General features: G+C 51.8%; 1 non-coding gene and 1 pseudogene across 1 annotated transcript; both read left to right on the top strand.

Moving 5' to 3' along the window:
* Window positions 1–7,042: 7,042 nt before the first annotated feature.
* LOC120026647 lies at window positions 7,043–7,222 on the top strand (annotated as a pseudogene).
* A 309-nt stretch (window positions 7,223–7,531) lies between these two features.
* Window positions 7,532–7,648, top strand: LOC120026526. The gene has a single exon (XR_005473102.1). It is a non-coding gene; the product is annotated as a U5 spliceosomal RNA (small nuclear RNA).
* Window positions 7,649–12,928: the final 5,280 nt, after the last annotated feature.

The raw sequence follows: 12,928 nt of genomic DNA, 5'->3' as shown, positions 1-12,928 counted from the left end.
AGGCAAGGGAGAAAAGGAACCCCTTGGTGCCGTTGTATGGGGGGAAGAAGAAGAAGAACAGGGAGACTTTGGACAGTGGGAGGGGGAGAGGTGGTGGGGGAGGGGGGGGAGAGGTGGCAGGACCTTCGGGGGCTCCCTCTCTTTCTGCTTCTTTAATACCTATGGAGGAGCTGGACCGCCAGTTGAGGGAATGGGGTAGGGAGGCGAGGAGAGGGAGTCAGGTGCCGGGAGATGGCCCGGAGTGACATTTTTGTGTTGGTGGGTGGATGGGAGAGGGGAGGGGGAGGGAGGATGCTCCCCTAGATGTTGTTGGTTATGGTTTTGGCTGTTGTTTAAATTTTTGGATGGGATTTTTTGGTTGGAGAAATATAGTTTGAAGTTATGTAAAGATTGAAGATTTGAGTTTGGTTTTGAATGTAATAAATATATTTTATATAAAAAAAAAATCTGTTCTTATCAGTGTGGGGTGGTGGTGGACTACAGGTGCAGATGCACCTGTAGGGTGAGTCAAGGTTTAATTTAATTACTTCTTGTATTTTTGTATGTTAGTTTGTTGTTGTGTTTTGTGTTCCTATTTCACTTAAAAAATATTTAAAAAAAAAAGTTGTTTGTGTTCCTCGTGTTTCCCCATCCCTTTTACCCTTAGCTTCCCTTTAGTTTTTTTCCGTTTGTTTGTAGTGTTTGCTAGCTGGGTTGGCTTGCTTGCTAGCCGGCCTGTTTTGCTTTAGCTGGACTGGCCTGCTAGCCTCCTCGCCCCTCAGGTTTGGCAGGCATTGTTTGTTTCCTTCTGTTGTTTCGTAGCCCCCATTAACCCATCCCTACTCTTCTAATTGTTTTTTCTATCCCCTGAACTTTCCCTGGTCCTAGTATTTGTTTGTTGGTTTTTGTTGCCACTTGGGGGACTCTTGCTGGCTGGCCGGCCTGCTAGCTGGTTAGCATAGCCCGGCCTGCTGGTGAGGCCTGCCAGCCTCATTGCCCCTCAATTTTGGCTTGTTCTTTGTTAGTACTTGTTGTTTTTTCTTGTGTCCCGCCCCCCCCCAATCCATATTTGTTCCCTAGTTTTCTACCCCCCTTTAATTTCATTTTTGTTTGTTTCTTGTCAGCTGGGAGGTTTTAGTACCTGGCCTGCTAGCTTGGTAGCTTAGCCTCACCGGCTAGTGCGGCCTGCTAGCCTCCCAGCCCTCGTAAATTGTCTTGTTTGGTGTACCTTTTTTATTTTTATTTTTCCCTTTAGCCTCCTTCCCCCGTTCAAATTTCCTTCTGTTTGTCTTTGTCAGCTGGGAGGTTTTAGTACCTGGCCTACCAGCTTGTTAGCTTAGTCTGACCGGCTGGTGCGGCCTGCTAGCCTCCTAGCCCTTGTTAATTGTTTTGTCAGGTTTACCTTTTATTTTTCCCCTGCGTCTTCCCTATTGTTGATAAGTTCACCTGGGTGCTGTGTTAGTTCGTTTTGTGTCCCGTGGTGTTGGTAGGCCCTGTTAGCCTAGCATAGCTGGACCTGCCAGCTGCCTCGGCTGGACCTGCCAGCTGCCCCTCCCCTATTTTTTTTAATTCTTTCACTGGTGTTGGGTTAAAGGGAGTGGGCCTTCACCATGTCAGCAGCACAGGCTGGCATGCGGAGGCACCACGCCGTGCGCCTCCTTTTAAAGGAGAAGGGAGGGAAAATAATGGAGTTATCCCGATTGGATTTCTCCAGAAAATTCCTCCAAAAGGAACTCCGTTTTGTACCTGAGCAGGTGAACTGCATCCTAACCCTCCCTTATGGGAAGGGCTTCGATGTTAGTTTCGCCTGCGCCAGCTTCCTGAGGGAATTCTGGAGGCAACTCCAGAACGCCCAGAACACCCAGGGATCCCTGGCAGCTATGTTTAAGGTGATCAAGCTGACGGACATTAGCATTAAAACCGTTATTGTCCGTATGTACAACGAAACGGTACAGCCGGAGGACGTTGCAGTATGGTTGGGCAGGTACTGCAATGTGAAGGGGCCCCTGACCCAGGTGAAGGATCCCGATGGGATCTGGACAGGGGCCTGGAGGGTCACTGTCCAGCAGAGGGAGGACCCCGGGGGCTATGGTGGATTGAAAGCCATCCCATCCACCATAGTCCTCGGAGAGAACAGGGGCCATGTTCACTACCAGGACCAGCCCAAGCTGTGCCGTAAGTGTGGTGAACATGGCCACCTTGCAGACGCCTGTAAAAAGGTCGTCTGCATGAAGTGCCGGGAGGTGGGCCACCGCTACGAGGAATGCACGAACGGAAGGTCGTGCAACCTCTGTGGCGAGCGGTCCCACCTCATCCGCGGCTGCCCCTACTCCTGGGCCAATAAGGTCAGGGCCGAAAGGAGGGAGGTGGCGGCCGCGGACCGGGCTTCCGAGCGTCAGGTGGTGGTCACCGAGGCAGTTCCCGAGGAGGTGGTTGTGGAGCAGGTAGTGGTGGTGGAGCAGTGGTCTAGGGCACTGCATCGCAGTGCTAACTGCGCCACCAGAGTCTCTGGGTTCGCGCCCAGGCTGGGCTGGGTTCGCGCCCAGGCTCTGTCGCAGCCGGCCGCAACCGGGAGGTCTGTGGGGCGACGCACAATTGGCATAGCGTCGTCTGGGTTAGGAAGGGTTTGGCCGGTAGGGATATCCTTGTCTCAGTATATAAAATGTAATAAAAATGTATGCACTCTACTGTAAGTCGCTCTGGATAAGAGCGTCTGCTAAATGACTAAAATGTAAATGTGGAGGAGACAGTGGTGGAGGCGGTGGCTGTAGTAGAGGGCGCGGAAGGTGCAGTGGTGGAAGAAGTGGGAGGAGAGGACAAAACCCTCCCCACGCCAATCCCCCTGCACCAGACTAAGGTGACCCCTGAAGGAGAAAGGGCCGAGAAAGACGGCCCCGGAGAGGTCTTGAGTGAGAGCTCCCCAAGTGGGTTAGACAGTATGGAGACGGTGTCAGAAGACACGGGAGAGGGAGGGGAGATTCCGGAGGAACACCTCCCCCCACGAAAAAGAAATGCAGAGGAGCTCTCTGACCCCAAACAGGGTGAGGAAAAAAAGGTGGAATGGGAGAGCTCCCAGGGGGAGGAAGAACCCAGGACCTTCCCCTCCAACTCCCCCAATCAAATCTCCTTTTTAAGTCCTGTTTTAACCTCCTCTCCCTGCCACCCCCCCTTACCCCGGAGGGAGAGAGAGAATTCCCTAGAAAAGTAGCCCCCTTTTAACTGTTCAATGCCTTCCTTTCTTTTAGCACTGTTTTTACTCACCCCTTTTATGGCTTTTAAAATCACCACAATAAATGTGAGGAGCGTGAAAACAGCAGCCAGAGCACAGTCGGTTTTATCCTTTTTAGAAAGGTTTAACTCTGATGTGTTTTTATTACAGGAGTGTGGTCTACCCTTTTTATCCTCTTACAGGAAATGGGAGGACAAGTGGCAGCACGGGCCCTCCATTTGGAGTGGTTCCAATTTTAACAAGAACGACAGTGTTGCCATTTTAATCAAGACCCCACAGGTGGTGGTGAAGGGGAGCACGGTGGTGGTAGGCGGGCGTGCTCTTTTAGCCAATTGTACTTTTATGGGGAGGGATTTTAAAGTGCTAAATGTGTATGGTTTTAATGACAAACATGACCGGTGCGCACTTTTAGAAGACCTGCAGTCCCACATGCTAGGGAGGGATCCTCTAGTGGTGGGTGGGGATTTTAATTGTGTTTTAAGTAGAGCAGACAGGAGAGGGGCAGGAGAGGATTTTAAGGTAGACAGGTCAAGTATTTTATTGCAAGGGCTGTGCAGGGATTTCAAACTGACTGACTGTTTTAAAACCCTGCATCCAAGAGAGGAGGGCTTCACCTGGACCAGTGGTGACGGCACCAGAGCCTCTCGCATTGATTATCTGTTTACCCGGGACTGTCCCCCAACTGATGCTAGAATAACCCCTGCTTTCTTCTCAGATCACGTAATGCTGACGTGCACCCTTTCACTAACCTCGGGTGTGACTGTGGGAAGAGGGCCCTGGAAATTGAACTGCTCCCTTTTAGAAGATGATAGAGTAGTTAGTCAGTACCGGGAGCAGTTCAGCCAGTGGCAGACGCTACAGGACTTCTTTGACACACGAGCACAGTGGTGGGAAATGGTGAAGGGAAGGACGAGGACCTTCTTTAGAAAGATAGGAAAGGAAAAAAGCAGAGAAAGATAGACGCATGGTGGGACTGCAAAAGCGACTGGAAAGGTATTTTAATTTATGCCAACAGGGCCTTTTAACCAAGAAATCCAAGAAGTAAAGAAGGAAATGGCATTTTTAGCAGAACAGAAAAGTAAGGGGGTTATTTTAAGAAGTAAAGAAAGGGAATTAGAAGAGGGGGAGAAGTGCACTAGGTACTTTTTTAAGAAAATAGTTAGTAAGGGTAGGACAATGACGGGTTTAAAAGATAAAGATGGGGTTTTAAAAACAGATACAGAGGGAATAAAAGAAGTAGTCGAGGATTTTTATGGGGAACTGTTTGGGGTAAAAGAGGTATGCGAAGAGACGATGGGGGACATTTTAACCTACATCGACAAGACCCTACCCAACACAGACGACCTGACAAAAGACCTGACGAGGACAGAAATTGACCAAGGACTGAAGCATTTTAAGAGGGGTAAATCACCGGGGGAGGACGACCTCCCTTTGGAGTTTTATCTGACCTTTTGGGATGTTTTAGCCGACGAACTTCTGACTGTTTTTACTGACTTTGAACATCTGGACAGACTACCTGACAGTTTTAGAGTGGGGATCGTGACTCTTTTATATAAGAAAAACGACAGGACTGACCTGAAGAACTGGAGACCGATCACCCTTTTAAATTTTGATTGTAAACTTTTTACCAAGGTTTTAACACTCAGAATGTCTTCTGTTTTAGGGGAGGTGATCCACCCGGACCAAACCTGTGCCGTGCCCGGAAGGAAGATCACGGACAGCCTGATACTGATCCGAGATGCCATCTGTTATGCGAGAGACAGAAACATGCGGCTTGTAGTCCTAAATTTAGATTTTGAAAAAGCCTTTGATCGGGTCTCGCACCAGTACCTCTAAGGTACTGCAAAAAATGGGTTTCCCGGACAGGTTTTTAGCTTGGGTGGGACTGCTGTACGGGGACATCACCAGCAAAATCCTTGTAAATGGGCATCTGTCAAAAGCAGTGGGAGTACACTGCGGCGTCCGTCAGCGCTGTCCATTATCTCCTCTTCTGTTCGTGGCCTGCATTGAACCACTGGCACAGGTCTTGAGAAGGGACCAACGGATCAGTGGGGTGGGTATCCCGGGGAGTGGGGGGGATGACCGCCAAGTGCGTTTTTTACATGGACGACGTCAACATTTTATGTACCGACCTTTTATCCGTCGACAGGACCCTGGACAGGACCGACTGGTACGGACGAGCCTCTGGGGCGAGACTGAACAGAGACAAGACAGAGGCCCAATTTTTCGGACCGTGGGCAGACCCAGACTTGACCAGACTACCACTGACGGTCAAAACGACGGACATAAGGGTACTGGGGGTAAAGTTTGACCGGGAGGGAGGAGGGAGCGGCAACTGGAGTGGGATCCTGGGGACAGTAAGACAGAGACTGGGTTTTTGGGGACTACGACAGCTGACTTTTGAGGGCAAGGTTTTAATCATTAAAGCTGTGATTTTACCTGTGCTTTTATTAATCAGTTCTGTTTTTATCCCCCCACGAAGGAGTATTTTAGCCCTGGAGCGGATGCTCTTTTACTTCCTGTGGGGAAGCAAGTGGGAGAGGCTGAGGAGGGAGATGGTCGAGGCCCAGGTCCAAGGGGGGGAAAGGCTTGCCTGACCTCTACTTGTTCCTGGGCAGCCGCTATACAGCGTTACATCTCACTCTTGCCACCTCCCCGGTCAACAACAAGACCCAGGCCCTCGCACGGTTCTGGCTGGGATCTTACCTCAGGACCCTGAGGCTGATCCCAGTAGACCTGCGAGCCCCAGTCTCTTTCCTGCTACCCACACACTACATCCAGCTCCAGAAGTTAAGACATTTTAAACTGGAAAAAGAAGCAGTCACGGTTTTAACTAAACACCGCTCTCTTCTCTCTCTTGTGCAGGATCGGGAACCAGTGTGTCCAGTACGCGGGCTTGCTATAGGTGAGCCCACAACGGTTTGGCGTAACGTGGCCCATCCTGCTCTCCTGAATCGGCATCGGGACCTGTCCTGGATGGTTGCCCACGAGATCCTCCCGGTCAGGGCCGTTATGCACTCACGGGGCATGGCGAGGACATCCACGTGCCCCCGACCAGGCTGCGGCCAAGAGGAGTCGGTGAGGCACCTGCTCTGTGAGTGCAGAGCCGCCAGGGACCTGTGGAAGGAAGCAGGCTCCCTGATCACCCAGTGCCTGCCAGCAGGGGAGGACCTAATGCCTCAGCTCGTGCTGTACGGGGTGGGCCGAAGGCCTATTCCATCGAAGGCCTTCACCAAGCTCTGGCCCACCCTCACGTGCCTGAAGGACGCCCTGTGGTCCTCCCGTAACCTGCTGGTAGCTAAAAGTATAGAGACCACGCCCCAGGCAGTGGCCATGGTAGCCACGGAAGCCCTGGGGTGGTACAGAAGGAAGGGGGCCTCGACCCCAAGCGAAGGGTCCCCCACAACACCCTAGGTCCCGGCGGCCACGGCCTGACAGCGCTGCGGCGCCTAGGGGAGGGATCTCCTCTGGGCCCCGAAGGACGGGACGGTGGCTTATTCAGAGGAGCAGGATGAGGCGAGTTTGATAAGGACTCACCCCGCTCCTGTACAGAGGATCGAAGACAGCTTTTTAACAAAGTGACTTTTTAACATGTTTTTCATGTCTTAAAAACGTTTTACCTTTGTTAAATCATTAGTACACATTTTAAATGGCTTTTACAGATTGATGTTTTTACAAGGAAAGTACTTTTATTCATGGTTGTTTTCATTGTTTTTAACAACATGTACTTTTTACCCAATTTAAATGTAATTTTCAAATGCTGTGTTTTTATGCCTTATTGCCGTTTTTATGTGTATAAATGATGTATGAGCTGCTTTTAAAGGAAATGTGTCAATAACTTTTTCCAAAAGAAAAAAAAAATCTGTTCTTATCAGTTTAAAATCTGATACGTCCCCCATCGGGGGACTACATATTAAATGGATTTTTCGAACAGGGAGTCGGAAATGGGGCTTGCTCCATCCGCTCCACGCATCGACCCGGTATTGCAGTACCTCCGGGAACGGTGCAACACATTTCTCCCGTTGTCAAGGATAAAAAAAAAAGACACAAAGCTATCTAAACAGCTAGCTAGCAGCAGAAAGAAAGGAAAAAGAAGAAACATCCAAAGTGAAAGTAGGGCGAAGTGCTTTTCATGGGTTCCCCCGTTCCCCGCCATTTTACTTAAAAAAAATGTTGGTCAGGATAGTGAGTGAGTGAGTGAGTGTCTGTGACTTTTTACCCACACACAGCCCTCAAAGTTGGCAGAGTGGGTTGGGTGACCACCCGTGAGATCCCGGCCTAGAGTGCACAGTGTGTCTCGGGCCCCAACCTCTGACTTCCATACGACTCTGGTTTCTCTTCATTACGCACAAGCCTTTCGCCTTTTACTAAAGACTTCCGTGGAGAGGAACACTCATGAGTTCAACGTATTTTTGGAAGGGCTTTGCTTCTGGCAGAGCCCGCTATATCTTGTTTCAAGAGAAATTGACAGAGATGATGCAGAGACTTTTTGCTCATGCGTTTGACTTAGAATCGGAGCGGTGTATTTTTCCACTCACTCCCAAGTAGTCGCTAAGGGCAATTGAGTTCAAGCCCGACGACTGGCGTATTTGCCGGGCTTTGAACAAATAGTCGTCGCACTAGGCGTAAAGAGCTAGTGACTTAAAGACGAATTAGCGACTTAAAAAAAAAAAAAAAAAAACACCCGCCTGTCTGTCGCCAGGGAAAGGTTGGGTGGGTGGGGAGGAGGAGGAGCCACCTTTTGCCAAACCGCCAAAGTCTGCCGAGACCCCCGGGTGCCCGGCGGGTGCAGGGGTCCATTTGTGGGTTATCGCTTCTCGGCTCAGCCTTTTGGCTCAGATCAAGCTCGGTACTGAGGTGCCCCAGAGCCCGCTGAGTTAAAAGCCGATGGCCGGAGGGCAGGATCAACAGTCAGCCAGAGGGGCTGGACTGCGCAATACATTGCAGTTCGTTTGGAAGAACAAGGGCCAGCAAATTGGGAATAGAGAATGATTCATCAGGACGATGATCATTGAAGGGTTAAAGGTGGACCCAGGGCACGTTTACTGCTTGCAGCGGAATATGGCGGCGGAGGGCTACGACCTGTCTCTAAACAGCGAGGCCTTGTACAGGCGGTGTTTGGACACTTGCAAAGAGAAGGCAGCCAGTGAGCCTTTCTCAAACTTTCAGGTTCTCCCCTTGTGCCGGTTGGATTTAAAGATCATCACCGTGCACATTTACAACCCCTACGTGGGGGATGACAGCATTGGGGCTTTTCTAGGCCGGTTTGGTAAAGTGAGTCCCGGGGTGCGGTACTTACGGGACGGGTATGGAATCTGGTCAGGGAGGAGACAGTTCCGTGTCGCACTGAACAGAGATCCGGAAGGAGACGATAAGTTGGTTCACCCACCAGCCTATTTCTCCATTGGAGCGGACCGGGGGTACCTGTTTTATTCAGGCCAACCAAGTTTTTGTAGACACTGCCGTAGCTTCGGTCATTTGGCCACGGGATGCAATCTACTGAAGTGCAGAAACTGTGGGAAACCAGGTCACGGGGCAGCCAACTGCAGGGAGGCTTGAGTGTGCAATGGCTGTGGGAAGGAGGGCCATTTGTACAAAGACTGTCCAAATAGACAACGGACCTATGCGGAGGCAGCCGGCCATGGCAACGAGGAAGGTGCTGCGGGCTCTCCCCTCCGGCCAATAGAAGAGGTTCTTGAGGAAATTAGAGCGGCGGCAGCGGGGGTGGCGAAAGCCCCAGGGGAAAGTGCAGTAAAGGAGGTCCGTCCGAAGGGGACTGAGGAGGAGATGGAGCTGCTGACGGGAGCTTGGGAGGATAGTCTGCTGAGTGAGATGTCAGAAGATTCGGCTTCCCGAACCCCTACGCGGAAGATGAGGTCGTCTTCGGCAGGCGGGTCAACTGGATCGGCATCTTCAGATAATGGAGAGTCCGGGAAGGTGTACAAAGGGAAAAGAAAGAAGAGGAGGAGGGTAACTGAAAGGGTGGTGGTGGAAAAGCATAGGAGGCCAGACCGGTTTACAGTGCTGAACCCTGATACTGGGGATGAAGGGTCAGATGTGGGGGCTAAGACCCAGGATCCAGTTGTTTTGAAGGTTCCTGCGTCGGCGGCCTCTGAAGCCTCGGTGGGGGGGTCTGGGGAGCAGGTCCATGGGCCCTGTTTGGTTCCTGCGCTTCCTGGGACAGGCACCTCGGAGATGGACACCAATCCTGAGGAGGCTTCATTGGACTGTGCACAGGTACTGTCCGGGGGCCACTCTTCCAGTCCTGGGGAAGCATCGCAGGTCAGTGGACAGGTATCAACCTGTGTGGACTTTTCCAGCCCTGAACGCTCTTTCGTGGCGCCAGGCACGCCTAACAGTGACAAATACCTGGAAGGGGTGAGTGACTTCGGGATGGGGGAGGCTCCTATCTGACAGACAGAAAGAGTGGTGGACGGGACAGAAGGAGAGGTGGCCGGGAAAGAAGGAGAGGCGGTCGAGATGGAAGGAGAGGTGGTCGGGACAGAGGGAGAGGAGAGGAAGGAAGCAGAAGTGGATGATTTGGACATGGGGCAGAAAAAAGAACTCCTTGGAAAGTTGAGGGAGAGGATAGAGAAGGGGCCGGTGAAGGGATGGAGGGCAGGGGAATTTGAGAGGGTGAAGATGGAGTATGAGAAGGAGGTTAGGGAGAAGGGTTTGTCTGGGGAGCAGGATGGTAGAGATGGGAAAGAAGGAGAGGTGGCCGGGGCAGAAGGAGAGATGGAGGGGGCAGAAGAGGTAGATATGGAAGGAGAGGTAGTCGGGACAGAGGGGGAGGAGGGGAAGGAGGGAAAAGGAGAGAAAAGGAAGGAGAAGGGGGACTGTTGGCTCAGATCAAGCTTGGTACCGAGGTGCCCCAAAGCCCGCTGAGTCAGAAGGTCGAAGGAAGCCCGGAGGGAGGAAAGTTTGTTGTTTTGTGGTGTAAAAATTGGTTGTAGTAGTCCTTTTATACCAGAGGCTTCTTTTAGAAGAGAGCTGTTTGCCTGAGAAAATGACGCAAGAAGTGCCAAGAAAAGTGGTGCCTGGGATGGGGCTAGCAAATACAGTGAGATTCACATGGAGCAATAGGGAGACGGAGCCATTCGGGAGAGAGACGTTTGGTAGAACAGTCTTGATGGGAGCTTTAAAATTGGAAGTTAAAGATGTTTTTTGCCTTCAGGACAACCCGATAGAGAAAGCCTTTGATGTTACCCTGTACACAGAGAAGATGCATGAAGAAATCATGAGGAAGGTGAGGGATTTGGGAGGTGCGAGACCTATGGGTAACTACGTGGTCACAAGTCTGGCCAAGAACAATTTTAGGGTGGTGACAGTGAACATCTATAACCCACATGTTAAAGACGAGGATGTAAGGGCATTTCTGGGGAGGTTTATGGACAATGTTTCATCGGCAAAGCTCCTCAGGGATTCCCTTGGGTTCTGGACTGGGAGGAGAGGATTTCAGGCCCTCCTCAGGGAGGACCCAAAGGGGAATGGTGGTTACCTCCATCCTCCTGCAATGTTCTCCCTGGGGGCTGACAGGGGGACGTTGTTTTATGCACGTCAGCCCCCGTTTTGCAGGCGATGTATGGCCTATGGCCACATCCTCGCCTCGTGTAGCACAAGGAAGTGCAGATTTTGTGGGTCTGGTGAGCACGAGGCGAGGGACTGTGCCGAGCCTAAGGCATGTCATGGGTGTGGCTCGGTAGCGCACCTGTGGCGGGACTGCCCGGCTCGGCAGGGGTCATACGCGTCTGCAGCTGGGGGGGGAGCGAGAGCGGGGGATGGGGGTAGAAGAGGAGAGGAGCAGAAAGAAGGTGGTGGCGGATGGGGGTAGAAGAGGAGAGGAGCAGAAAGAAGGTGGTGGCAGAGGGGGAAGAACTGCACCGAAGGAGCCAGAGAGAGAAGAGGAGGAAGAGGAGAAGAGGGCCGGGACAGAAGGAGTGGTGGCCGGGACAGAAGGAGAGGTGGCCGGGACAGAAGGAGAGGTGGTCGAGACGGAAGGAGAGGTGGTCGAGATGGAAGGAGAGGTGGTCGGGACAGAGGGGAAGGAAGCAGAAGTGGAGGAGTTGGATATGGGACAGAAACAGATACTCCTCGGAATGCTGGTGAAAGATCCCGATGGGATCTGGACAGGGGCCTGGAGGGTCACTGATCAGCAGAGGGAGGACCCTGGGGCCTATGGTGGGTTGAAAGCCATCCCATCTACCATAGTCCTCGGAGAGAACAGGGGCCATGTTCACTACCAGGACCAGCCCAAGCTGTGCCGTAAGTGTGGTGAACATGGCCACCTTGCAGACGCCTGTAAAAAGGTCGTCTGCATGAAGTGCCGGGAGGTGGGCCACCGCTACGAGGAATGCACGAACGGAAGGTCGTGCAACCTCTGTGGCGAGCGGTCCCACCTCATCCGCGGCTGCCCCTCCTCCTGGGCCAATAAGGTCAGGGCCGAAAGGAGGGAGGTGGCGGCCGTGGACCGGGCTTCCGAGCGCCAGAGGGCTGGAACGGCAGTTGCCGAGGTAGTGGTGGAGGAGACAGTGGTGAAGCCGGTGGTGGTGGAGGAGACAGTTGAGGAGGCGGCGGTGGTTGTGGAGCCGGTGGTGGTGGCGGAGGAGACAGTTGTAGAGGTGGTGGCTGTAGTGGAGGGCGCGGAAGGTACAGTGGTGGATGAAGTGGGAGGAGAGGACAAAACCCTCCCCACCCCAACCCCCCTGCCCCAGACTAATGTGACCCCTGAAGGAGAAAGGGCCGAGAGAGACGGCTCTGGAGAGATTTTTAGTAAAAGCTCCCCAAGTGGGTCAGACATTATAGGGACGGTGTCAGAAAGCACCATGGAGACGGTGTCAGGAGACATGGGAGAGGGGGGGGAGATTCTGGAGGAACACCTCCCCCCACGTAAAAGAAACGCTGAGGAGCTCTCCGATCCCGAACAGGCTGATGAGAAAAAGGGAAAGTTGGAATGGGAGAGCTCCCAGGGGGAGGAAGAACCCAGAACCTTCCCCTCCAACTCCCCCAATCAAGTCTCCTTTTTAAGTCCTGTTTTATCCTCCTCTCCCTTCCAACCCCCTTTACCCCGGAGGGAGAGAGAGAAATCACAAGAAAAGTAACCCCCTTTTAACTGTTTCAATGCCTTCTTTTCTTTTAGCACTGTTTTTACTCACCCCTTTTATGGCTTTTAAAATCACCACAATAAATGTTAGAAGTGTAAAAACAGCAACAAGAGCACAGTCGGTTTTATCCTTTTTAGAAAGGTTTAACTCTGATGTGTTTTTATTACAGGAGTGTGGTCTACCCTTTTTATCTTCTTACAGGAAATGGGAGGATAAGTGGCAGCACGGGCCCTCCATTTGGAGTGGTTCCAATTTTAACAAAAACGACGGTGTTGCCATTTTAATCAAGACCCCACAGGTGGTGGTGAGGGGGAGCACGGTGGTGGTAGGCGGGCGTGCTCTTTTAGCCAATTGTACTTTTATAGGGAGGGATTTTAATGTGCTAAATGTGTATGGTTTTAATGACAAACATGACCGGTGCGCACTTTTAGAAGACCTGCAGTCCCACATGCTAGGGAGGGATCCTCTAGTGGTGGGTGGGGATTTTAATTGTGTTTTAACCTGTTTGGGCTGCAGGGGCAGTATTGAGTAGCCAGATAAAAGGTGCCCATTTCAAACGGCCTCGTACTCAATTCTTGCTCGTACAATATGCATATTATTATTACTATTGGATAGA

The sequence above is a fragment of the Salvelinus namaycush genome, chromosome 31, assembly GCF_016432855.1.
Source record: "Salvelinus namaycush isolate Seneca chromosome 31, SaNama_1.0, whole genome shotgun sequence".
Lineage (NCBI taxonomy): Eukaryota > Metazoa > Chordata > Actinopteri > Salmoniformes > Salmonidae > Salvelinus > Salvelinus namaycush.
Note: the sequence above shows the minus strand (reverse complement) of the source record. Positions and strands in the feature narration are given on the sequence as shown.